This window comes from Saccostrea cucullata, unplaced genomic scaffold, assembly GCF_032062105.1.
Source record: "Saccostrea cucullata isolate Sc308-1 unplaced genomic scaffold, CSIRO_AGI_Scuc_v1 ctg2876, whole genome shotgun sequence".
Classification (NCBI taxonomy): Eukaryota; Metazoa; Mollusca; class Bivalvia; order Ostreida; family Ostreidae; genus Saccostrea; species Saccostrea cuccullata.
The window spans coordinates 104,267-131,349 of record NW_026927466.1 but is presented as its reverse complement, the minus strand read 5'-3'; the positions used below and the strand labels follow the sequence as shown (position 1 = coordinate 131,349).

Below are 27,083 nucleotides of genomic sequence, written 5' to 3'. Positions count from 1 at the left end.
GAAATGTTTTTATGCTACGAAAGAGAGGAAAACCACGTACGCGTTAATCTGTTTAAAACGAATGATTGAGAAAAAAGACACTGCATGAATCACTGTGTACGTAGAAACGAACTAGGGTAAAGTGCGTTACCCTAGTCCAAGATTGCGATAGGCAAATACGCTTCGATTATGCTGCACTGAGTTTCAGCGTTATACAGACTAACATTATAAATTTTGTTGTTAAAATTGAAATATTTCATACGGAAGAGCACAACGTTTGCGAAAAGTTGGCATGAAACGAGCTAATCAAAGCCAGATTGCGGGTACAAAATTTGAGCATGATTAGGGTTAAGTAAATTTTTGACTAGGGTAATGATATTCTGAGCTCTTTTGGTGACTAGGGTAAAGTACATGTAAAAATTCATTTGCCGTGTTTCAGGCCTTAAATGGATGATTACCTTTTGTGTTAAAGAACTGTAAATTATTTCAAAGAATGTTGGTAATGCCATGACAATATTTGAGAACGTTTCTTCGTTTGAGCCAATTTCAGCAACGTTAGCGTTGTGAAATATTCGTGCGCACTATTTTTGATGCGTAAATTTAATAGAAAGGTGAAAGAAAGTTTCATTATATTAATTTAAATTCATAATTAAATGAAACCCTAACCCTTACCCTAACCCTGAAATAAGTTTTTGTGTACGCCTAGCTACGACTTGGAGAATATCATAATTACATGTTTGAACACTATACGTTACGTGATTTTGAAACGGAAAATAATTAAATGTATACTGTTCAAAATCTGAGAATTATTGTGTATGCAAACTGTGTTTAAAAAAGACAATCGGTATATACCCTGTAGGTTTTCTTTGTGTAAGCAGAAGTTTTTGAATATTTTCCAAAGTCCTTTCTCAACTTTATTTATTGTATTAGCATTTGTTCTGTGTCAAGTTAGTGTAGAATAAATATCTTTACCCTAGTCTCGAAAAAACTTTACCCTAATCGCAAAGAAACACTTCATAGACTTTACCCTAATCAATGGCAAAACTTCGTGACGCGTTTTCTGGATAATTACGCAGAGTTGAATGCTGTTTCTTTCAGAGCAAGGAAAACTTATGCTGCAAAATAAAATGGTGCCAAAACAAAGTTGAGGTTTTCATTAGAATACACCGATATTTATTCATGAATATCTGAAGTAAATAAGTTCAATAAGCTTGTCGCCATCTTGGACTAGGGTAACGCACTTTACCTAGTCCGTTTCTACACAGTGATGAATGAGGACAATTTCTTTTAATCTTAAACAGTAGGCAGCATACTCTTTCAGTTTTTACAGCATTGACAGGTTGTGAAACGTATTTATATGTTCAGTTTGAAATTCAGATGAAAAGATGTGCAAATGAAATCCAAAATCTCTGTGACCTATTGTTAGAACTGTAAGGATATTTGAGTAGCTTCCCTTTACATTTACGAACTTAGATAGCTTAAAATATACCGATTGGGATAACAAAGAGGTAAGGTTTTTTGTGTTAAAGAACTGTAAATTATTTCAAAGAATGTTGGTAATGCCATGACAATATTTGAGAACGTTTCTTCGTTTGAGCCAATTTCAGCAACGTTAGCGTTGTGAAATATTCGTGCGCACTATTTTTGATGCGTAAATTTAATAGAAAGGTGAAAGAAAGTTTCATTATATTAATTTAAATTCATAATTAAATGAAAAGAAATGAATTTAATATTTTTTCCTTTGATCGATGTATCAAAGAAAAATTTGGACGGAAAACTTTTTCACTACGCGCATTGATGAATTTTTCCGTCCAAATTTTTCTTTGATACATCGATCAAAGGAAAAAATATTACATTCATATCTTAAGTCAACATACTATAAAGAGGAAATATAAAGATGAGGTGAGGAAAATTGCAAATAGCAAAAAAGAGGGATGATTTTGTTTAATAATTGCTGAACATAAATTAAAGATTAAATTAAAATGAGAAGATGAAGGTTATATACATATTTGGAAGGTGTGTAAGTGTATCAAAATTTAGTTTTAAAATGAACAAAGTGGGGGAGGGGAGGTCAATAATTTAGTTTTGCTACATTGGTTTTATTCAGCTTGAAATATCGTATTACAGAAGTATTCTGTGATCTGCTGAAATTTCTACATGTATTACAGAAGTATTCTGTGATATGCTGTCATTTTTACACATGTTACAGTAAAATTCGGTGATCTGCCGTCATTTTTACACATGTTACCGCAATATTCGGTGATCTGCAGACATTTCTACACGTGTTACAGAAGTATTTTGTGATTTGCTGAGAATTCTACACGTGCAACAGTAGTATTCGGTGATCTGCTGACAGTTCTACATGTGTTACAAAAGTATTCGGTGATCTGCTGACATTTCTAAACGTGTTACAGTAGAATTCAGTAATCTGCTGACATTTCTACACGTGTTACAGTAATATTCGGTGATCTGCTGACATTTCTACCCGTGTTACAGTAGTATTCTGTGACCTGCTGACATTTCTACACATGTTACAGTAGTATTCGGTGATATGCTGACATTGAGAACACTGTCGTGCTTTACACTGAGTGCTGAATCCTCTTCCCATCATTCAGTAGGAACATAATCTGCTGTAATCAATCCGTTTAGGTCAGAGGACATACTGAAAGTTTGAATTACTATAGACGTACTTTTTTCCACTAGGTCATAATTCCACAGAATCTCAATTTTTGTTTATATCCACAACTTTCCACTAATAAAAGTAACTTTCACAATATGAAAAGCCTTTCCATAGCTTGTTCTTGTTACTTGAAAACTAGTGAAGACACGAGAACTTGAGTTGAGTGAAAATGTCATTTATTGACCAGATTAATGACGAAAGTTAACAAAAACACATAAATATACAATATTACATACAATCATGTAAATTATAGCTGTGATAAGGCCAAATAATGATTAGTTTCAACTTAGAAATGATATATTGCGACTTAATGCTTATCCCAGCTATTGTTATATAATGATTACCAAGTTTGTGTAACAAGAAGGTGGCGTAAACAAAGAGACCACACAGCATGCAAAATGCTTGCATGAAGCATGCAGCGCCACCCAAGGAAAGGCATTTCATAAATTATATACTGCTCAATATTAACTGTAGCAAACATGTGTCCTTTAACAGATAATAACATTGTGTACTGAATATCATGTAACCGTATGGACTAAATAAGCATAAACATTAAAAACCCACATACGCACAAAGTTATATCTGAATAAGTAACAAAATATAAAGGACAAAGGTTACTAAACCTGTGAATAACATAAGGTTAACGAGACTAAAAAAGAGACCATATGCTACCTCATAAACAACATGAGCTCATTTTTACAATTAATATTTTATGAACATCCACATGCTGAACTTAAGCACAAAATTCAGAACAAAATCCTGCTGAGTTCCAACTAACATACAGTTTTTATAAGCAGCTGTTCGCTGACCTGATACACAAATTTTTGAACTTCTAAGCTCATGACATGATACAATTTTGTAAACAGATCTGCTGACCTGATACACAATTCTCAAGACCAAACTTAAAGCTGAATTCCAAATACCATACATAAATTTTATGAGCAGCTGGGTGCTGTCCTCAACTATATTATCTCGCAAATTTAAGGCCAATATGAAGAGTAAAATGTGCATCTAACTAGCACTTAATTTTCAAAGCAAACACTTTGCAAGATCACTGACAAAAGTTCTATTTTATCTAAGCAGCTAAATGCTGACCTCGGAAGGTTTAAATTTGTTGTTTCATTTTGATAGGATGCTTTAAAATTTTACAATTTATCACATCAACCATAAGCTGGCCTAATAGACTTGATTTATACGTTTAATTACTGAAATGGAATGGATGTAAAAAGTTTATCAGATTCTAATTAAATTCTGGAAAAAAAACAACAAAAAAAAAAAACAACCATATGCTGACTTCTCTCTTTCGATAGTCAATGGCAGTACATGTATAAGGGGAAACATTTAGTTTGGAATTGATATATACGTTTAATCACTGAAATGGATGTAAAGAAAATTATCAGATCCTATTTAAATTCTGAAGAAAAACAATATGATTACTTCTCTCTTTCAATAGTCGATGGCAGTACATGTTTAAGGGGAACATTTAGTTTGGAACTGATTTACATGTTAAATCACTGAAATTGGATGTAAAAAGTTTATCAGATCCTAATTATTTCTGGAGAGAAACAACCATATGCTCACTTCTCTCTTACCATAGTCAATGACAGTACATGTATAAGGGGAACACTTAGTTTAGAATTCTTAACATCAAGTGTGGAATTTAAAACCTGAATGCATTTATTTTAATGTAACGTCTTTTGAGTGCCAACGACCGAGTTGTTGGATTACATTTTCAGATAAACCATTCTAAGCTGCCACTAGCAGTACAAAATTTGCAGTACAAACACAAAAACTATGACCAAAGTAAAGCAATCAGTTGAAAACTTATATTGCATGTTTTGATTGGAATCCCACAAAACTGTACTTAACTGGTCCATCAGATTTGAAGGTGAATAAAGGACTAGATGTGTGTTTATGTTAAGTAATGTATACTTTTTAGGCATGAACTGGACAAAATTGACATTTTAAGTCATTGGCTGTTAAAGTAAGTATCACTGGATGCCTATCATTCATAGTTTGGAATATCTCATTGTTATCTAAAGTGAATTATCATCAAAGAATATTATGGCCTGTCTTTGAATTACTTTTGAGTTGTTTGTGTTGTTTATAGGAACGAGTTTGCCTAAGTGCATAAAAATGTTCAAGGCAAGAAGGAAGACTGCTGATAGTTTGTTCTTGTGTCTGCTTCTTGAAAAGCGTGAAATAAGTCAGATACTAATTCATTAAGATGGGTTTTGTGATTGGAAGCTCTGGGCTCTTTTGACAACTTTCCTACCATAAAGGAGTAGTTGGTTCATAAAATTAAAAATTGCAAATAATTCTTTCTGTAGATGGAAGATAAAACAGTAAACTATGAGTTTTGAAGGTATAACTGCGGTATTATCAGCTAAAAGGCAAATTTTCATAGCTGAAATATGGGACCGAAATGTCTACTAGCAAAATGATTGGAAGAACTTTAAGATAAATTTGACAATCTATATGAATATCTAACTAAGATTTAGCATACCATTTTAAACCTTATACAATTTCTTAACCCAAAGCACCAGATGCATCTATCTACTTATAAATGTAGCTTCTGTAAAGAACACCACTAATACTGATGAAATATTGACTTGCCACCAAAATGACCTATAAAAGCTACATTGCCTTAATTCAACATGTTCCTTAGCAGTTGATTTTCTATGTAATGGTTTGGTTTGCAATTGAACTGTCAAATCTATAAAGAGTCTCAAACAATGCACGACCAGGTGTGACCACTTGACAGGCACCTTTTGAACATTTATCATGGACTATTGCTCTCAACATTTGTCTGATATTAATCAGTTTGTTCTCATGTCTTAGATAATTTACTTCCTATAGGAATAGAATCTACCTCAATTCCGTATATAGTCAATCACGTTATCGAGAAGACAGTTTTTGTTTCTTTAGAGGAAATCATACTCTCAAAAGTAAACGTTTGAAGTTTCTAACATCAGAGAGACATTTTGAGATATTGACCTGATTTTTATTCCAACATAAACCATTACAAGGACCTGTTTAAAACTTAAACAAAACTGACAAGATGAACTAGCACCCATTGGTTAACATTTATCAAATAATATTGATTGTTCAAATGATAGTCTGAAGGTGCTTTGGGATATTTCTAAAATCATCTCCTATGTCTAGCTTAGCCATAAGTGCCTCTCAGATATTTCTTGATTATCTGTAACTTTGCACATTGCACAACTTCTTTTTCACAAAATGTCTTCATTTACTGATAATACATTATATCGCTAGATTATCTATATATATTTATATGTATATGTATGTTTTTGAGAATGAAATGATTTAAAAATCAGAATATAATAGCACTTTTAATAGTGTTCACCAAATGACATGGTAAATCTGCACATACATGCACTTGCACGAATTGAGTAAAATGACAAATATATTTAATATAGCCAATTTTCAATTATTTATGATGAATTGCTTTTAAAATGGATGCATTAAAAGTGTAAACATTTTGACATGGTCATTATGTATTTGCATGTATTTGCGTGTGTGTAAACCCTAAAATGACTAATATACTAGATTGCCTTATTTTATGAAGCTTGCCGGGAATTAGACACCAGGAAGAAGATAAGGAACTTGGGGGAGCATTTAGTGAACATCTGAAATGGTTCCATTACAATTAAAACTAGTTGACTGTGGATTTAATGATTGACATTATTTTCTATCTGAATAATAATAAAGCTTTATTTTATGAAGCTTGCCGGGAATTAGACACCAGGAAGGACATAAGGAACTTGGGGGAGCATTTAGTGAACATCTGAAATGATTCCCATTACAATTAAAACTAGTTGACTGAGGATTTAATGATTGACATTATTTTCTATCTGAATTGAAATATTTTTTCTCTTTGAAATTTAGAAGTAAACTTTTGAGGTCAATGAAATGATCATTAAAGATTTTATTTATTTATTTATTTATTTATTGTCTACTGATAATGGGACAAAATCTAGTTGTTACTGTTAAATGTATCTGCCACCGAAACACCTGAAAAACAATGCAACTGTTATAAGGAAAAACAATGCAACTGTTATAAGGGTATTTACCAAATAGGAACTATTCAAATCAGTAGAAAAGGTAATAGAAATCTGCAGTGCAGTGGTGCAGCCTTTGAAGCGATCTTGTTTGTAGAAGCATTGCTGGGAGTCAAGGCTGTTGCTGTTGTCTAAGATTTGCTGCTGCCAGCTGATTATTTGGAGCAGCCACTTGAGTCGATGATCAATTGGAATCCACCGAAATGCCCAAACTGAATCCACAGAGAGCAATTGAGCCGGTTGACTACGTAACCTCAGCTTTTGGGAGGCTTCGGACCCATCACATTTTCTTCTTTTTTGGTGGCATTTTATTCTACAATAAGTCTAAGCAGTTGTAGTTGCCATAGGTGATAATATAATAGAATTAATAATTTTCTTTGCCACCAAGCTATAAACACATGGTAGATAGGAGCAAACATGCTTACATTTTTACATCTTCATCATTTGTTATTGAACTCTTCAAAATGCATGTTGCCAATCTATTATCATATGCAAGTGTCGGCTCAGCTTAAAATAGGTCAGTTCATCATGGTCATAATAAAATTCAACAACTGTGACCTAAAAGTGATAGGCAACCCATTCTTTTTATGAATAAATAAAAAGATCTTCCAACCTTCATAAGATACATGGAAGATTACGAAAAACAAACTGGAGCCTTCACAGTCATATGCAAAAAGACATTGATAGGCAAACCACTTATAAATAAATAAACAGATCCTCCCAACCTTCATTAGATATTGGGAAGATTAAGAAAAACAAATTCCTTTTTTGAATAAAGAAACAGATCGTCCCAACCTTCATCTGATATTGGGAGATTAAGAAAAACAAACGGTAGCCTTCACATAATATGATGGAATCAATTGACGATTCCCATAATCAAATTGGAATCAAATGACGATTCTCAAATTGACCAGTACTGACACTGACAAAAACAGCTGGAGCCTTCACATACAAAAAACATTGATAGGCAACCATTTTTTAATAAATAAACAATCGTCCCAACCTTCATTGGATATTGGGAAGATTAAGGATATCCGATCCTCAGCCAGGAAGGATAACTCTTTAATTCATAATCTAATTTAAAAAGTCTTGAAATTGAAATTTTTTCATGCAACAATTTTCATTTTATGTATCTACGTATGATTCAATGTTCTTTTTAGTTTTAACAGACGTATTAAAAAAGAAGACATTTGTACTTCATAAAACTAAGTAAAACTTGCATATTTAAAAAAATCAAAGTTCTTTTAATTTAGCCTTAGCTACCAATGTTTATAAGCATGATTTGAAATTAAAAGTGATTTACAGTGTTTTCTTTGAAAGGAAACACTTCATACGCGATGGAAGTAAGTAGGAGAAGAAAAAGTACCAAATAAGTGTAAAATTCATGCAATTTTCTTTAAAAGCCTGGATACCTATGATTTTTATTCTTAAAATGTATCTCTTGATCAATTATCAATTAGAAAATATAAAGTAGGTAGTTCTAATTGCATTTCCTAAAAAAATTATTTGAGATTTACTAATTTTCCCTATATAACATGATTAAATTTAAAGATGAGGTTTAAAGAAACACCGTGGGTAATTACATTTGACCTTGAGAATTTAGAGACATCTTTGTGAGCATTTTCAATTACTCAATGCCTGATTTTTAGAACCTGAGGATCGGATAACCTTAAAAAAACAAATTGGAGCCTTCACATAATATAATGGAATCCATTGGCGATTCCCAAAATTTTGACCAGTGCTGCGTTGACAGCAAATTATTAATTCATGTAACATAATGTGCAGAGACATGTCGAGGTTTACGTTGAAATTAAATAAGCACTAATATAATGTCATATTTTTGTGTAACATGTGACATGACATATTGCAGCATAAGCCAGAATCTTTAACACATGCATTCAGTGTTTTCCCTAAGAGCCAGTGTAAAGACGAATAATGACCCCCATCGAATAATGACCGGGGGGTCATTTTTCAAAGACAAAAAATGACCCCAGCCCGTAGAAACATCATTTTTTGTAGAAAAAGTGTCCTACGGGGTCATTATTTTATATGTTAGTCCTATAAAATAATGACCCCCTTTGAAAAATGACCCCCTTTAAAGTGCTAAAAAATATACACTCTTTGATATCTTTTTACAGCGAAACTAATTTTTACATTTAATGTAACCAGAAAAATACAAAAAGTCGTATGAAATAATTTAGAGATTCACGTAGTCTTTCAATGCTAAAATTGTGTTTGAAAAGAGATTCTTTAATTGTCAAGTAAATAAAATTTCTTTTTAATATTCCTTCTTATAATGATTACTTAAAGAATGATATTTACTTGTTTTTAGAAATCAAACTATGCAAAAATCAGGTATAAATATTAATACTCTTTAATAAGAAAAATTAAATTTTCCGTCATTTCAGCTTTTAGTTTGTTTAAGTTTGGCAAATCCTATTTGACAATGAAAGAGGAGGAAATTTTTATCCCCCCCCCAAAAAAAAAAACATTACGTCAAGCTAATTCAGAGAATTTGTATCCCCCGCTTAGGGAAAAAGTAAACAATGCAGAGTTCGAGGGAGGGGGGGGGGGAGGGAGTCGGATCCCCCTGACTGAATTTGTAGAATTATTAAATGTATACATGTATACTGAAGCAAATAAAATATGGCCAATATGAATATAAAGATTTGATTGCTTATTCTTTATTATGTGTATAGAAGATTCTTTTTATATGGAATATTTAACACACTGTAATGATGATCTTATGAGTTTGTACAAGCCACACCTCATAATATTTTTCATTTCACATGCTGAATACTATTATTTAGGGATGGCAATCGATTACAAAATTGCTAAGCGGTTAATCTCAAGACGTTCCGACCGATTTACCGGTTAGTCGTATCAAGATGTGCATTTTTTGACATTTCTTTATATACACAAGAAGGCAAAAAAAGATTTTAGAAGTTACATATTCTGATAATTATCTTGATCGGGATATTTTGTGAGCATACGACTATATTTTATTTTAATTTCACTATCAAAGAAAAAATTAAAGATAGCCAAAAATTTTGCCTGAGAAAACAAATTCGGATAATTTTCCAACGCAGATGTTAAAGAAATTTATTCTGCATTGTAATCGTAATCAAAACTATGTCTGATCTCTCATTTTATTAACGTATTTTTCTTGTATTACAACTTATAGATAACGACAACATAAAGACATACTAATTAAAAGTGCTAAATGGTGATGTTTTTAATATCATTAAAAAACACGTATAGGACAGTCGGGGTAGCAACATGTTGTTTTATAAACAACAATAAACACTTTACAAACTGACCAATTACCCCGCAATCTCAACTAGGAGAGCCATAAATACCTCCAAATTATTTAATTGCAAGATATGTAAAAATGGAGAGAAAAGGCACCGGGGGGGGGGGGGCTTTTAATCCACAGAATGGCAAACATATATATTTAGGTACGGGGAAGGAAGGAATTTTCCTTCTTTAATAATAGACTTACGTAAAGCAGAAACAAGTTCTAATGCATTATATTTTAAACAGTTGGTCTTTTCTTTAGTTAAAATCCCACTTTCAATTTAATGAGCTCAAAAGATATTTAATTAACTGAATATCTGCAGTACTGTTTATAATTCTCAGACCCACATGTAGTTCTACTTGTTTTTGTTCATTTTTTTTAAATACATGTTAGAGATAATTTTTTGTGTGTATTTTTGTCTTGTAAAAGACTTGGATTATTATCCCTCCACTAATGATTTGCCGTCTTTTACATTACAAGAAAATGATGCCGTCCTTGAAGCATTTGTACATTGCCCTTATTCAAATTTAATATTTTAGCATCCTTGTACATACGTGCAGGTACTTAATGTAGTATTTTCCAGGGAAATTTCATGTATAAAGTAACAGATACTGTAAGTTATAATAATAGAAATATAAATATAGTGGATATTTTTTGCAATGAAATAATTATTCTTCAAGCAAGATTTCTTAGTATTTTAATTAAAAAACGTGTAAATTCTTACCATCAAAAAGATAAATCCTTTCACTTCGGAGTTGCGAATGACAATGAATACTGAACGATAAGTGAACGGTGAACGCAAGGTGAACTCAAAGTAAACGGAACGAAGAACGAACGGTAAACGTTTTGTGAACGGTGAACGCGAGCGCACGGTGATCGGTGAACGCAAAACTCTGAACGGAGAGCAAACGGTGAACGCACGCTGAACGAACGGTGAAGAACGCTAAACGAACGGTGAACGAACGATGAGCGAACGGCAAAATGGGAAAGTAGAACGTTTCAGGGACTGTAAGAACTAAATTCGGCACTCGTGGACATTTAGCAGTGAGGGTTCTATATCGTGCTAACGCCTACTGTGGTTGGGGACTTCTCATCCAAAAGACCGTGAATTTCACGTTTAGTGTCGTACGCTTCGCGAGGGAACAGTCACTACCTATAGGTTTACGTCTGTTTCATACTTGAAAATTTTACTTGAAAAAGACATTAATGGTAATCTAACAACGAGGCTCTATGATAAACGTGATAACTTTAACCTTTTCTCTCGACAAATTCCCATACTTATGCAGCAATATACTAGTACCTTCATCACCTGTATACGAAGCATACATATCTCATTTAATTCGATACTCAGGAATATGCTCTACGTATGAACAATATCTAAAACGAGGTAAGTTATTGACAAACAAGGTGATGGAACAAGAATATCGACAGTCTCGTTTAAAGTCATCATTTTATTAGCTCTTTGTTCGATACAATGACCTTGTCAGAAAATACAATTTATCATTGAGTCAAATGCCGACTGACGTTTTCATGCTATTCAATTATTTATACACTGAATTGACGACGGATTTTCCCGTTTTTTCCGATAACGACAAGGAGTACACAGCGGGTGTGACCGGTTGGAAGGGGATGTCCACTCTTTCATGGCACCTGATCAGCCCCCGGTAAGTTTTGTGTGACTTATTTGTGTTTGTGAATCACACAGACTTTTCACTTTGGCATATTTCATGAAGCGCGATATTGCTTCATGAACAATATGCCTACCTGCAAGTCTGTGTGATTCACACACCTATTATTCACAAAAAACTTCAAAACATTCCTTATAATTACATTTTACATGTTTGGAAGCACAAAAAATTTATTCAATAATTGTGTTTCTCGCTGCCCTATATCGTTATACTTTTACTAACGTTGCTGTAGCCTTATTGTGACGTCACTTTAACGCACGTTAATGCATATTTCTACGCATGAGTATACACGAAAATGGTTTTCAAATCAATGTCACAGTTGGCTCAGTAGAAAATCACAGCAAATGAAAATGTATAATGATGGACTCTCTACAATGACATTATATAATGATAGACTCTCTACAATGACGCTATAATGATGGACTCTCTGCAATAACGCTTAGCCTGTTCCCCTATCTCATCATTACCAATGCAGGAGTAAAGAGTGAACGAAGCATTACAGGGACCGGGAACCAGGCTACAGTGACGCTATTATAATGGACTCCTTAGTCCCTACAATGACGCCTAATGTTTGACTTCCTAATTTGTGATGGACTTCCCTTATTGAGTCTAACTGCTGCGACCCATAACTTAACACTGTTATCCTGATGACTAAAGGTATGGGCCCTTTATTGTTGCACTAACTGCATTCATGATCTTATGCAATAGATTTAATATAATTTTCATATTAAACAGAGATTTAGTCAAGATTCTGCCAGGTGACTAAAAGAGAAAACAAACATATCTCGTAACTGAAGGGTGCTAAAAAGTAACTTCAATAGACTTTAGAAAAAAACATTCACTGTAAAAGGCTAGGATTAAAATCCCTCGGCCTCCATATACAAAGAAAGAAAATAACTCATCTATAGCAGGGATAAAATAAAACGGAAGATTAATCCATACATGTCAACATTTAACGTTCTGTAGTAGAAAAGACCGAAATGATATCTTGCCTAAATTTAGCCGATTCTGAGAAGTCACGTGACGTAGTCTTTCCTAAATGTCCGTCTTCCTTGTCAAAGTTAATCACGTGAGTAGAATACAGACATATATCATCATATTCCGGATGAAAAAGCTGTGCATGGGGAATTCTAATCATATTTAACATGCACCCGAAGCAGTGTATTGCAATACATGTTATTTTTTCATGAATAAGATAATTCAATAATACACACGCTGAGACTTTCAATAGGGAAATAATAAAGGGTACGATATAATCACTGCAGCGGCGAAAAACGGTAAATGGAATACGAGATCTGGGAGAAAAAATGTCTGCATGTTGACAGTTTCCTTCTTCTTGCTTTTTAAAACTCATTCTGCCTTGAGATTTGACTATATTATATATATATATATATATATATATATATATATATATATATATATATATATATATATATATATATATATATATATATATATATACTCTAACTAAAGAATGTTTATATTTTTTGTGTGTTCTCTTGTTAAATACAAATAAATTGAAATTTTTAAGAATTTCATTTGTAAAATTGGATCAAAAACATTACGACTTGTTAAAATAATAAGTCATTAATATTACACATCTAAATGTAACTCGACTTCGCTGCATGAATTTTTAAAACTGTATCAAAACAAAGCTTTCAAAATACTCTTTGATAACAGAAAAAAATATTTAAATATATAAAGCTTGTTTTACTGATGGGCATGGGTATATTTTGAAAAGAAAAAAAACTGAATGAAATCAACTGTTACTTTCAGGTATCTCGTTTACACACTGTTAAGAAGTGCAATATGTCATTATACTAATGCAAGAAGAAGGCGGAGGAGGAGGAGAGGAAGAGGTAACAATATTTTTAACTCAGAACTCACAGTTCATGCTGCAAAGACTGATGAAAATCGTTTTTTACGACATCATTGAATCTAAATGCTACTATGTAATAAAAGTTCTGTGAAGTTTTATTCAATTTCATTCACTGATGTGAGAGTAGTTGCGGATAAGGGATGGCTACTGTAAAATACAGAAACTCCCACTGCTATATACCCCCATTTTTCAAGCGGTGTAGAGAACATGGAAAAAGAGTGGGGTTAAAATTACAGTCTTGATCGTGGTAGCTAGGTCGAGATTGTATGCTGATTTGAAAGTCAGCGGGACATAACTTAATTTTTGTTTGTTTCTTTCATCTATATTATCAATAAAGCCCCGTCCTAGCACTAGAACCCCTGACCATGAATTTCAAATTTGGTAGAGAAAGCCTTATTTAACATTTCTTTGTACTTGGTTAGTTTATTTAATGCCCAGGAACAGAAGAAAAGATTTTCAAAGAATTTATCCATTTTTTTACTATATAATCTATATAGACTCGTCCTAGCACTAGAACCCCTGACCCGGGGGCCATGAATCTCACAATTTTGTTAGAAGACTCAATACTGATTACAATGCTTGATGTCCAGGAGTGAATAAGAGTGAATAAGAAGATTTTAAAAGATTGCATTAATTTTAGTGCTTTTTGTCCCACCCCTCGGACCCCATGGGTGGGTGGGTGGGTCCTCAAGGACCATGAAATTCACAATTTACGCTCCCCTTTACTGATATATGCTTTGTGCTTTGGTTGATATTGGTTCAATGGTTGCAGAGAAGAAGCTGAAAATGTTCAAATGTTAACACACGACGGGCGAAAACTGATAGCAATAGTTTACTCAGGTGCCCTTAAAAATAGATATATGCAAACTCTTACAATTAATAAATTTATAATATGTGACTGTGACTGGGAAAATGAGGCCAGATAAGCTTAAATAATTTTTTGAGTTTTTGTCTTTTTTAAATCCTCATAATGTTAAAAAAAATTGTCAAAAAACCAGAGTCATATCTGAAGGGGTTTTAAAGATATGAACAGATCTGTTCATTGACCCTTTATAGAATTATTACATAAAGAGACACTTTCAAAACAGGGAATATGACTTAGTCTATGATATTTCATCTGAAGTTTAATTCTTAAATTTTAAACTTAAATTTACACTTTTTTAAAATAGAAATTTTAGAAGTGTACAGAATTTTCATCATTGTTGTCATGGCAAGAAAATAGAATAAGATTTCTTATCTTTTACATAATCATCTTTGCAAGAATTCAAAGACAATCGGTGTTTATAAAAGTTTCAATAATTAATACACATCCTGTGTTCATAAATTTTCAATTTTTAAGGAAGCAATAAACGCTAACATAATATATTTTCAGGCATATAAAAGTGTCCAGTCCAGGTTTATCAAGTTCATTTTCAACATAAGGTACCTATCATACTTCCCTAAAAAAATGTTAAAAACAGTTAAGGTACCTTAGGTAAACTCAGTGAACAGAAATTAGGCATGTTTACTTACATTGGGAAGATACATGCAAATGATTCAATTACTTTTTCTTAGTCTAACATACATGTAATGTTAAGAACACTTTTATCTAGTAATCATTGCGTCCTTCACTGTAGAGAAGTTATGTTAGAATTAGTGAAAAGGTATCGACTTCAATGCTTCTCAAACAATCTAGACAAAAATAGGTTCAATTCAGGTTGTCAGGGATTATTTTTTAGAAAAAAGTAATTACAAGAACCTTTCCGATAGTCCTGTGCTTATGTGTATGTCTTTAATCATCTAATAAAAGGACTTGTAGAATAGTCGTGTTTGTTTATATATCTGTATATACACATTCTTTTGTTGTTCAGTGATCCTACCCAGAGTTGATGCGTTATGCCATCATAACTCAAGCTACATGGTATTTCTATCCCGTGTTGTTGTGTCTGTATTAGTGACAGAAAAACACCATCCTTGTCAACTATTTGTACCGCGTCAGTGTAACCATCACACACCAGGATGTTCGACAGTGCATCTGTACAGAGTCCTTGTGGACTAAGCCAGGATCCTGATGGGTGTCCGGTGTAGGAGAAACGGTGTCTTCCCTCCCGCTCTGTCACCACTACCAAGCATAAGTCAGACACAATTACGTCTCCATTGCGGTTTTCTGTGATATACACGGGATAGCTGTACAGTTCCTGTCCTGTATTTGTGTGTTGTATTGTCTTTATCTGTTGTCCTATGTGGTTATACCATGTAACTTTTGCTCTCCATGTAGGTGTATCACTTCTGCACACTCCTACCACTAGTTCTCCAGTGGATGAAGAACAATACACACACAGTGGCATGTATGGTCCTGTTCTCGTTAGCAATGTAGACTTGTAGATTGTGCAATTGTAGATAATTTATTAATATTACAAATATTGTCTATATAGATAAGCCCTCGTGTAACACTGAAAGTATGTGCCCCATATCCTCCACTGATATCTCTCAACTGAAGTAGTCTCTCGCCTGATTTATTTGTCAATACGAGATTGTTATTATCACTGATCCAGACTAGATCTGGTGTCTGAAAGGAAATGTGTCTAACATCACTCACACCTGTTACCATGAAGGATCTTTGTAACATTGGGGTGGACATTGGTTTAAGAAGACTTTCGATTCTTAACTGTCTTTTTCCTGTCTCTATGATTTGTATTTCGCTCAATAAGTTACTGATACCTCTAATTTCGGTTTTCTCAGTCAGGGAGAGAAGGGTGTGTTGTTTAAAATCGAGAGTGTCCTTTTGGTTTGGTAAACGGGTTTTCTTCAGAAATAAAAGGAATTTTACCTGTCTGTTTAATGACTGTTCAGATCTTTGTTCATAGTTCTGTGCTTTGGAAAGGAGTCTCTTAATGTTTTTCTCCTGCTCATATAATTTATTAATAAAAAAATAATGTTTAAGTTTAACATCACATATTACAGTGTCCACGAAACTCTTAAATTTCTGACCTTTTCTCGTCATCTCTGATTGTTGGTTTGATATTTCTGTGTGAATGTTTTTAATGTCAGTCTTGATTTCTGTCAGGCAAATATAGTTGTTATAGAGAACTTCACTTCTGACGTAATTAATGATTTCTCTGTGTTGTTGTCTATTTGTTTTATACGCCGATTTAATATCCTGTAACTTGTGTTTTCTGTGTTCTGTGCAATGGAAACAAATAGGAACTTTACATGAATGACAGAACATATCATAAATTATGTTTGGATGTCTTACACAGATCTCTAGTTTTGTTTTTCCTTTATATTTCTCCCGGAAAATCACAATATCATGATATATGCTATCCAAATTAGCTACATGTTTTTCTTTACAATGAAGGCACAGGTTATTTCTATACGTGTTACAGAAGTATTCGGTTATCTGCTGACATTGAGAACACTGTCGTACTCTACACTGCGTGCTGAATCCCTTTCCCATCATTCGAAAGGAACAGGATCTGCTGAAATTAATCAGATTAGGTCAGAGGGCATACAAAAAGTTTGAATTATACAAAGCTTGATGAAAAATATGAAGATAACAAATAGTATGCGAGGTCAAAAGTTTATAAAACAATACAAAACAGGAGCAGAGCAAGCGACACACCTCCAAACCATTGGAGGTGGAATCAGGTGCCATGGGAGAGAGAGCATCCAATGCCGACCGTTCACAAACGCCGTGTGCTACTTCTCATGATCGGGAAAAAACGGGAACTTCATCGTCACTTCTGTGTATAAATAATAGACTAACAATTAGTGTGAAAAACGTCTGTCAGCATTAGACTCAATAATAATTTATGTTTGCTGACAGGGTCATTGTATCGACCATAAAACTTAAGTGAAAATGATGAATTTTAATGAGACTGCTGATATTCTTGTTTCATCAACCTGTTTGTCAATATTTTACCTCGTTTTAGAAAATGTTCATACGTAGAGCAAGTTCTTGTGTATCGAATTATAAAATCCGTATGCATGTGATGACATTTACTTTGCGGCATATTAGTTTACCTCATTAATTGCTGTTGGTCCATTATTTATATAATGAATTGACGATGAATTTTTCCGTTTTGTTTTATCATGTCAAGAAGCACACGGCAGGTGTGACCAGTCGGCAGGGGATTCTCACTTCTCCAGAACACCTTGTCCCACCTCAAATGTTTCGGAGGTCCGTGTTTGCTCCGTTTCTGTTTTGTATTGTTTTATGGATTTTTGAACTTGAATACTGTTCGTTATCCCATTATATTCAATTCTAAACAGAACCGAAAAATGGAAAATATATTTAAGAAATGAATTCAATTTTTGAAGATTCATGAGGACATGAACTACAACGATTTAAGCAGGCATATTGTTAGCGTTTAGTGATAAATAAGCCGACGTGAATAGTCGTAGTTTAAGTACCTCACTATCTTATTTTTTATATTTACATTATTTACTGATTAGGAGTCACAATTCAACTGTCATTTTACAAAGCAAAACAGTATGCACTATATTTTCTACGTCAAATACGGTATTATGACGTAACAATGGAAATATGTATGCTCATCCATTGTTCATATGAAAATTAACAATAATCTAATTTGCAAAGAATCTTGAGGAAATATGTTTGGAAATGTAAATATAAACATGTACATAATATGCAATTTCAGCATATATGATCAACATATTCATTATGTTTCACATGAGAATCATATGTGAATCATATGATAACTCTATGTATATATATACAATCGTATGAGAATCCGATGTGGCAAATCATACGTGGATCATATGAATACACACATGTAAATCATACGCAGTAATATACATATGAAGCCTTTTTTTGATTTTCATATGAAATCAATCAAATTATGGATCATATGTGGCAAAGTTGCCTGTTTACACACACATATATTTTTGTATCTGAAACTCACCTCAGTTTTGGTGTTTACTTTCAGTCCTCCATCCTAATGATCCTGAAGTGTGTCCTTTAACATGTTATCTTCTCTCCCTACACTGCACATCAACTTTATTTTTATCTCCGACTTTATCTATGACAAGAGGGCTAACCGTTTGTGTTACAGGTACAGGTATCTACTTGTACCATAAAAGAAGTAAATGTTTGCTGTCAGCATGAATAATGTTGGATAAATTCTTCAGGTCTTTATAATTTATTATCAAGAGAAAATTTCATGCTATGAAAAAATCATAAAAATTTGATAAAATAAAAAATCGATTAAAACATCGTGTAATAAATTGAAATGCAATGTGCAAACTACATGTATCTATTCGTTCATTTTCACTTAATTGGGGGCGATTAAAAGATGAAAAAGAATACAAAAAATTATGAAATGGTTAAAGCCGACAAGACTTCTAATAATAGTTTTGTTAGCAAGGCTAACTATCATAACTGTATTGAAGAAGAACTTATTTATGTGTTGCAGTCCACATTTCAACGTTTAAATTTTAGAACTTTTACTTTAAAGGTACTTGGACACAGATTTTAAGTTATTATTTTCTCTTTAATAACACAACTTATATATTTTAATAGCATTTTACACAAATATTAAATAAAAACCTTATTTCGTTTAAAAGATATTGAAATTTCAAATTTTTCGGCGGGTTTGATTCACATATCCTTGCACTCTCACAAATTTAATTTTATTCTTAATCCTTAGGAAAAGTGGCAATCTCGTTTTGTATAAATGAAAAATATTAATACTAAAATCCAGAAAATTCAGAGTAGACATGTTCGAAAGCAAAACAAACACACAATATATTGTCAGTCCGTGCAGTTGTGGTAAGCAGACTGTGACGATATAACGCACCCGGTGAATTCTAAATATAAACAATAACAGAACTCGAGCCCTGTTTACAAAAACTGTGTACATAACACGAGTGTGCTTGGTTTGCTAAACTCTGTACGCATCTCTTAGTTCGGAATGACGATACTTGTGAAGGTGTTTTGCTTTCTAACATTTCTACTCTGAATAAAATTATTTTTCTTGATAAAAGTTTAAATATTTCTCATTAAAACACATCAAAATTGCCACTTTTCCTGAGGATTAAGAATAAAGTTAAAATTTGTGAAAGTGCAAGGATGTGTCAATCAAACCCGCCAAAAAAATTCAAGTTTTAATAACTTTTAAATGAAATAAGATTTTTAATTAATTTTTGTGTGAAATGCTATTAAAATATATAATTCGTGATATTATACAGAAAAAATGAGAAAATATTAACTTCAAATCTGTGTCCAAGTACCTTTAAGAACATAAATAAATTTACAAATTTGCCAATTGTTTTCAATGCGATTTTGTGTCAGCAGATTATTTCTAAAATAATTTATATATTCCCCGTCAATGAAAACGCAACACTCTAATTTTAGGTTAAAAAGTATACACGGGTTATAACGACATACCAAAAAAGGTAGGACATCTTTTACTTTGCCAAATAAGTAATTTAACGGTTGAATGAATTTCTTTCCTCTACCGGAAGTTGCTTTTTAGCCCACTGAACAGAAATCAAATTTTTGAATTTTTATAACGTCTTTAACAATATTTTGGGTTTTCAAGGTTTTGTTGCTGTTTATCATAAGTAATGTTCTAAAATCCCGGAGAAAAAATTCTTCATTCTTTACCGGATGTGATGCCTATATTTCCTAAAAATGACTGATTTTCGTTGCTAATGGTGAAGATTCTCAAAATAAAGAAAAAACAGATGCAGATACAAATGAACACTATTTAAACACTCTTCAGGCTCATGTGTTTCAAGAGTATAAATAACAGTTTCTAGAACGGAAGTCAAAGAGTTACTACACTACGCCAAGTTAGAGAAAATTCGACCGCTGTATCTGAACAACAGGCAATTAAAATGCGAAAGTTTATTTATTTTGCTCTGATAAAGACATTAATAAACCTAATGCATGGTAGAAATCGGACTGCCTACATTTATGTTGTACATGGCGGACTAGTATGTTTTGATTAAATTGTCGGAAGGGGGGATGTTTTATGTCAATGTTATCTCTTCAGAGGGCTAAAAAAGCAACTTTCGGTAATGGTATAAAAAATCATTCAACCATTGAATAACTGATTTGGCAAAGTAAAAGATGTCCTAACTTAATTGTTTGGTACATAGTTATATCCCGTATATAATTTTTCACCCTAAAAGTAGAGTGTTGCGTTTCATTGACGGGGAGTATATTTAAAATAATTTGTAACCTTATTTTACATGTTATTTTATTTCATTTTATTTTGCTTACTTAAAAATATTATTTTTATAAATTGATTGATAAAATTCTTGTGTGATCTTGGCAGATGAATTTTGATAGTTCCCTAATGTATTTAATCGTTTCTCGTCAAAGGAAGCAGTTTACGTTATTTCCCGATCATGACAAGGAGTACACGGCGGGTTTGACCGGTTTGCGAGGGATGATCACTCCTCCATAGCATATGATCCCACCTCTAATGTTTCGGACTTCCGTGTTTGCTTTGCTCTTTTTGTTTTGTTTTATTAACTTTGATATTTGAACACTTTTTTTTATCTCCATAGCCTTCATCCGTTCTTCTGCAAGCAGTACTTTGCGTTATCTAGACAAAAAACTAGGGCAACTGATATGCAACTTCTGGTTTTGCTATACATTAACATGCCTCTAAAACGCAAGATAATGGTAATGGTTATCATATATTCGACTGCATACCATGTTAAAAAGTTGGCATTTTTCAATAGTTGCTTTCTGAAATCTAAAATCATGAAAGACACTCCCAATGGAAAATTTAGAAAATTACAGACTGTAAAAGTAAAATAACTTTCAATTAAATAGTAACAATTTATTATTTTAAAAAATAAACAATTCTTTAATACCCCATCTTTTTGTCATATCATACCATTGTCATTTTTTGGCGAAATGTTACAACAAAATCAAGACGAGTATGGCAAACGTAAAAAGTACTCGGAATAATTACTCATCTCTAAAAACACAGTTTAAAACTTTTACATAAACAGTATCAAAGAAAGATCCATCAATTGGATTTGTGAAAAAATATGACAGAATCATACAGAGGTTACATCATACAATTTATTAATGGTTAATAATTCAAAGTTCCCTTTAAAACATCGACTATAGAAAATCGAGATATTGATTTTGAAGACTACTGCAAATCAGTTTTAATCGCAAGAACTTATTGTTAGCCCAATAATGCGAGACAACAGCTCGCAAAATTTTTCTTGCGAATAAATATTCCTTACGATTATATTGAGGAAAAAGAACATGAAGATTAGGCCTCGCTAAGAAAGAGTCGATGACTATCCCGCGAAATTAAGGTGTCGCGAAAATTTCGAGATATACAGTATGTAGCTTTGCCAAGAGATATATGATACATATGTATATGGGTCAAATCTTGTACTAAAATTTGATAATGTTAAGCTTTAATGCAAAGAACAAAGGATATATCCCAGTATACTTCAGCAGAGACAAAATAGAGATCGCTACATCTATTTCATTTTTGGATGATAAAACACTATGGACGATAAAGTCCAATTAACAATCATGGATCACAATTTTTAAAGTTGACGGAGGGATTTCTACCTTCATTTTCTTCATTTCACTTAGATCATGTTTTTTTTAAAATATTTTTCATTAGGTTTAAAACTTTCTTTATCACGCAATCCACTAGCATTTTTTTCTATATAAGATTTAACAAATGTCACTTAAGTATATACGAGGTATATACGAGGGTTGTCCGTAAAGTTCGTGGACAACATTGATAATTACTAACAAACATTGATGAAATACATAAAACTATTATTTTCCTTAAATTCATGTTTCATTTGATTAATATGCACGTTTTCAACTAAAACAAAGCACAAATAGTTATATTTTTATTGGACTAAAAAAAGACACACACTCACACCTGGAGTATTATAATGAAAATTCTTGACGTTACTCGACGTCATAAGCATAACGAGTATATTTAACTTTTCTCCACTTAGTCACCGTTTAACACAATACATTTCTTATGTCGCTTTAATCACTCACAAATATGTGCACAAAATGTTCATGTTTCAAACGCAAAATAATATTTAACAATGCCTGTCTCATATCCTGTAATCATGCAACCTCTGTCCACGTTAAAACGATTTTATTTGCGAAAATACGGTAAAGTCACGTTATGAAAGTCATTTTTACAGCACTGCAATCTCGGGATGATGGTTTTCCTTCACGCATATAATCCTTTAAACCTTTCTCTCCGTCTGAAAATTACATAATTTTATGCCACTTAAATACTAATGTACGGCTTCTTTTACTATGTTTTCCTGATTGTTTACGAAATGTATTGGTCTCTGTTGGTGGTTATCCGATGTCTATGCAGAATTTTATCACTGCTCACTGCTCCACCTATTCCGAAAACGTCTCTTTATTTGGAACAATACAGATCCGTCTTAATAAGTTCTAACTTTGATTGCTCAGCCATTTTACAACTCTAAACAATCAAATTTTACATGTTTGATGTGAAAGCCTTTGTTAACCTCATAATGTAAAAGTCATTCAGATTTCCAAAGAATTTTGTAAAATACAAATGAAATTTATAAAGTGATAAATAATTTTTTGATTAAAATTTTGCGGTGCTTCGGGTCTCCATTTCAAGTCTAATTATGAAGCCATAATGAAACAAGAGGCCCACGGGCCACATCGCTCACCTGAGAAGCTTTGACAATTCTGTTCTTTACTAGATTTCCCCCTTGTAATACATATTGTGACCCCACCCTACCCCACTAATCATAATTTTGACAATTTGAAATCTGCACTACCCTAGGATGCTTCCACATAAGTTTCAGCTTTTCTGGCCCAGTGGATTTTCAAAGATTTTTCCTATAAATTTCTATGTAAAACTTTGATTCCCCATTGTGGCCCCGTCCTACCCCCGGGGGTCATGATTTGATCAATTTTGAATCTAGACCTCTCAAGGATGCTTTCACATAAGTTTCAGCTTTTCTGGCCCAGTGGTTATTAAGAAGATTTTCAAAGATTTTTCCTTTATATTTCTATATAAAACTTTGATTCCCCATTGTGGCCCCGCCCAATCCCCAGGGGTCATGATTTGAACAATTTAGAATCTACACTACCCAAAGATGCTTTCACTTAAGTTTAAGCTTTTCTGGCCAGGTGGTTGTTAAGAAGATTTTCAAAGATTTTTTCTCTATATTTCTATGTAAAACTTTATTTCCCCATTGTGGCCCCGCCCAATCCCCGGGGGTCATGATTTGAACAATTTAGCATCTACACTACCCCAGGATGCTTTCACTTAAGTTTCAGCTTTTCTGGCACAGTGGGTCTTGAGGAGAAGATTTTTAAAGATTGTTCCTATATATTTCTATGTAAAACTTTGATTCCCCATTGTGGCCCCGCCCAATCCCTGGGGGTCATGATTTTAACAATTTAAAATCTACACTACCCCAGGTTGCTTCCACATAAGTTTCAGCTTTTCTGGCTCAGTGGTTCTTGAGAAGAAAATTTTTTAATGGCCCCACCCCATTTTTTTCTTCTCTTCATTATCTCCCCTTCTGAAGGGATTTGGCCTTTCAATTTAACAATTTAAATGTCCCATCATCCAAGCATGTTTTGTACCTAGTTTGGTCAAAATTGGCCCAGTAGTCCTTGAGAAGAAGTCGAAAATATGAAAAGTTTACGGACAGACGGACGGACAGACGGACGGACGGACGACGGACACAATGTGATCAGAAAAGCTCCTTTGAGCCTTCGGCTCAGGTGAGCTAGAAAATATAATTTTTGAAATTGAATAAGATTTTACATTTTTCAACTCACATTTAGTAAAGGATTAGAAATATGCTAATAATAAATATCAATGACGCAACTTTTACTTAATTCTTAGCTTTTCCACGAACTTTACAGACAACCCTCGTATACTGTAAGAATGAACATCATGTAGATATGTGCCAAAGATATAGCTTTTACCCTGTACTAAGTTATTGCTGTATTCCATGTCAGGTTTTATAAGTAACTCCTAGTAGTTACCTAGGTCCTTCTGATACTTCTGTTTTTGTATGTATGTGTTCGTCATAGATCTAATTCACTTGTCCAATTGTCCTGTGTCAGTACAGACTGTGTAATGTCAAATATCTATTTTATTCTATCTATTGTAGATAGTCCTGCCTCTCTATGTATCTGTATACAAACACTCTCTTTTCCCCGTAAGATGCTCCAGCCCAAAGAAGATGCGTTTTGTCGTCATAACTCAGGCCCATTGTTCCGTATATTCCTTGTCGACGCGTCAGTATCCATGACAGGAAGTGGCCATTTTTGTCAAGCATATGTACTGTGTGGGTGTCTATATCACACACCAGGATGTGTAACAGAGCGTCTGTACTGATTCCATTTGGAAAAAATCGTGATCCTGATGGAGAACCTGTGTAGGAGAAGCGGTGTCTTCCTCCATAATCTGTCACAACTACAGAACCATGATTATTACCATCAATATTAGACACAATAACATCTCCATTTCGGTTCTCTGTGATATAGATTGGATCGGAATACAGCTCCTGGCCTGCGTTTCCATGCTGTATTGTCTGTTTGTGTTGTCCTCTGTCATTATAACGTGCTATAATGCCTGTTTCCCAGGACCACTTCCCGACCAGCAAATCGCCGTTGAGGTGAGAGGAGTAGACAGACTGTGGTTTCCTTTGTTCAGTTTTCTTTATCAGTGTGGAATTCGTTCTGTTATCTTTAGAAAGTTTGATAATGTTATCATCCCTGTCTATGTAAATAAGATCACCAGTAAGATTCACTGTGTGTTGTCCCCACTCGCTAATAACATCTGTCAGATGATGTAGTATGTTACTCTCTGAGTTTATCAAGATTAGATTTTTGCCATTACTGATCCAGGCCTGGTCTGGTGTCACACCGGAAATATGATATATTTCACCTGGCACTTTGACAGACCTGTGTACATCCGGTGTAGGCATCAGTTTCAGTAGACATTCATTGCTTAATTGCCTTTTTCCAGTCTCTGTGATTTGGATTTCACTCAGTAAATCAGTCACATCCTCTATGTTTATTTCGTCAATCAGGCAGACAAGGGCGTATTGTGTGAGACTAGGAGTGTCCATTAACATGTGTATACGAGTTCTCTTTAGGAATACGAGGAATTCTAGCGGTCTGTTTGCCAAATGGTCAGATCTGTGTTCAAAGTTTTCTATGCTGGCAAGATGTCTCCTCTGTTGATGTAAACTTTGCACAAATCTTTTGCGTCTGATTTTGACATCACACATGGCAGTGTCTATGAGGTTCCTTAGTTTCTGGGCTTCTATTAACATCTTCGACTGACGGTTGGATATTTCTGTTTGACAAGTTTTTATATCACTTTTGATTCCTGCCAGAACAAAACTGCTGTTAAAGAGAGTCTCACTTCTGATGTTGTGAACGATTTCTCTGTATTGTTGCCGGTTTGATATATAAGCTGTTCTTGCGTCCTGCATTTCATGATTTCTGTGTTCTTTACATTTGACACAAACAGGAAGTTTACAAGTGTGACAGAACATCTCATAACTTATGTCTGGATGTTTCATACAGGTCTCTTGTTTTGTTTTGTGGTAATATTTCTCACGGTAAATCACAACATCGTGGTGTATGGTATCGAGATCAATGACATGTTTCTCTTTACATTGTAGACATATGTCATGTTTACACGTGTTACAGTAGTATTCTGTGTCACCCTGACACTTGAAACACTGTCGGACTTTACACGGGGTGCCGAATCTTGAACCCATGAACTTGAAGACAAAGTCTCTTGTTTTGAGATGTAGTTAAGTTATATGTTTCAAAGTAAATCACAACATCATGGGATTTATTATGTAGATCAATAACATTTCTTTTCTTACACTGTAGACACAGGTCATGTTTACACGTGTTGAAGTAGAATTCAGTGTCAGTTGACACTGGAAACACTGACGTATTTACACGGGGTGTTGTATCCTAGCCTGTCCATGATTTACAGGATTTAGTTGTTATGTTCACAATCTGCTGTAACTAATTATATAAATCAAATTACAGTGTATCAAACGCACATAATCAGGTTAGAAAGCATGTTTGTAGAAGTTTAAAAAGAAAAATATTAAATTTTAAAGTAAGGACAGAAGAAGATACATTCCCCAATTAAAATATAACTTTCTTCAGGATTTGTCGTTGAAGTGTTGTTACTTTAATATGTTTACTCACAAAAAATGAAGGTACTTAACCAAGCATTTGTGCAAGAAGGCAAACGTAGAGTTTCATACATAAGACTTATGGGAAAAAATTAATCTTACAAAACCAATTTTTTTTGCTTAAAGATTTTTTAAATGATCATTAACTGGCTTAAAAATATTTGAAACAGAAATTTGATGAGCGTATCGTCTAACCTATATAAAACTTCATTTGCGCACAATCTTCAAAGAAAATAATGTAATCTAGGCTGTGTGTTTATTATATTCATAAACGTCACTTTCAATTTGC

The 27,083-nt window shown here is 33.5% G+C and overlaps 2 protein-coding genes and 1 pseudogene across 3 annotated transcripts in view; 1 reads left to right on the top strand and 2 right to left on the bottom strand.

Annotated features, from left to right (window-relative positions):
* Window positions 1-27,083, top strand: part of LOC134274558 (PRA1 family protein 3-like) — a 142,026-nt gene that overhangs the window by 81,884 nt on the left and 33,059 nt on the right. The window lies entirely within an intron of this gene.
* The window catches only part of LOC134274555 (uncharacterized), a 140,428-nt gene that overhangs the window by 110,601 nt on the left and 2,744 nt on the right, over window positions 1-27,083 (bottom strand). The window contains exon 1 of one of the 2 annotated variants that reach the window (XM_062756827.1): window positions 12,677-12,740. The exons of the other annotated variant lie outside the window; for it this stretch is intronic. The gene's annotated coding sequence lies outside the window, so the exon portion shown is untranslated. Of the gene's footprint in view, window positions 1-12,676; window positions 12,741-27,083 lie in introns of those variants that run through there. 2 annotated transcript variants of the gene reach the window in all.
* Window positions 15,382-25,837, bottom strand: LOC134274553 (uncharacterized; annotated as a pseudogene).